Source organism: Dromiciops gliroides, chromosome 1 (assembly GCF_019393635.1).
Source record: "Dromiciops gliroides isolate mDroGli1 chromosome 1, mDroGli1.pri, whole genome shotgun sequence".
Classification (NCBI taxonomy): domain Eukaryota; kingdom Metazoa; phylum Chordata; class Mammalia; order Microbiotheria; family Microbiotheriidae; genus Dromiciops; species Dromiciops gliroides.
Window position 1 is genome coordinate 123,322,594 of NC_057861.1, and position 1,122 is coordinate 123,323,715.

Here is a 1,122-nt window from a genome sequence, read left to right on the forward strand (position 1 = left end):
TTAACAAGGGTTGAGAAGGGGGAGGAAGAAAATTTGGAACACAAACTTTTAAAAAATCAATGTGAAAAAAATCTGTGTGGTTTCTTTACATGTAACTTGGGGATAATTCTAAATAAAAATATAATAATAAAACAAAGAGTAGCTGCAGACGACTGGATGATCTCATCAATTCTTGATCTTTTAGCAAGTGTTCAAACTATAGCTGAGATGTGAATTTCTAAGAAAAGAGAGGGCAAAAGAAAAAAATGGAAGAGATCCAGAATTAGTGAAGTAATTGAGTAAGGTTTGTGCATTTAGAATGAGGATGGGGGATGCCTGTCCTAAAATGGTGGCGCCCTTGTGCAGCAGCCTGTTGAGCCTGCAGGTGGCAGTTTCTGGGGTCCCAGAGCTGCTGTCTGCCTGCAGAGGCCTCCACGCCACCATGGTTTGCTGCAAGAACTGAGCAGCCTGGGTCCGAATGGGAAAGGGGTACCAGACAGTGACCTATGAGCCAGCCCTGCCCCCCCCCCCAATATCGCTCACCACAAAGGGCTGGCTGACCCTGCACACGAGTAACCTGGACCGAGAGGAGGGGAGGAGGTTGGACAATGTCTTCCTCTGAAAGTTCCTGTACAGCACCTTCCCGGCTGCCTGGAAGACCAGGTGGTCATCAAGCGCCAGGCCAACAGCTGGTAGTCAAGCCTGCTGCTGCTACAGTGCAAGCCACCCTCCAAGATGTACTTCCTGGTGGGCTACAGTGAGGTACAGCTCTTTTCCTTCTACAAGTGCCCAGTGAGCCTGTGCCTGCAAACCGTGCCCAGCAAGCCAGTATACAAGTACATCTAGGCTATCCTGGCCTGCGCTGACCATGGTCCATAGCGGGGCAAGAGGGGGCAGGGCCTGGGGAAAGGGGCCTCTGGCCTCTAGACTGTGTGAAGCTGCTGTGGAATAAAACCTCTCCCATCTTATTTAAGAGGAACTATGGCTTCCAAAGGAGGGATCAGTGATCTCTGGGGCTGTCATTTCTTGTTAAATTAACGTGTATAATAAAACTTTTTTGTTTGTGGTAAAAACAAACAAAACAAACAAACAAAAAACAGAATGAGGATGGGTTTTATGAAATAGTCGACTTATAATTTCCTA

General features: G+C 47.3%; 1 pseudogene; it reads left to right on the forward strand.

Annotated features, from left to right (window-relative positions):
• The first annotated feature begins 325 nt into the window (after positions 1-325).
• LOC122739079 lies at positions 326-825 on the forward strand (annotated as a pseudogene).
• Positions 826-1,122: the final 297 nt, after the last annotated feature.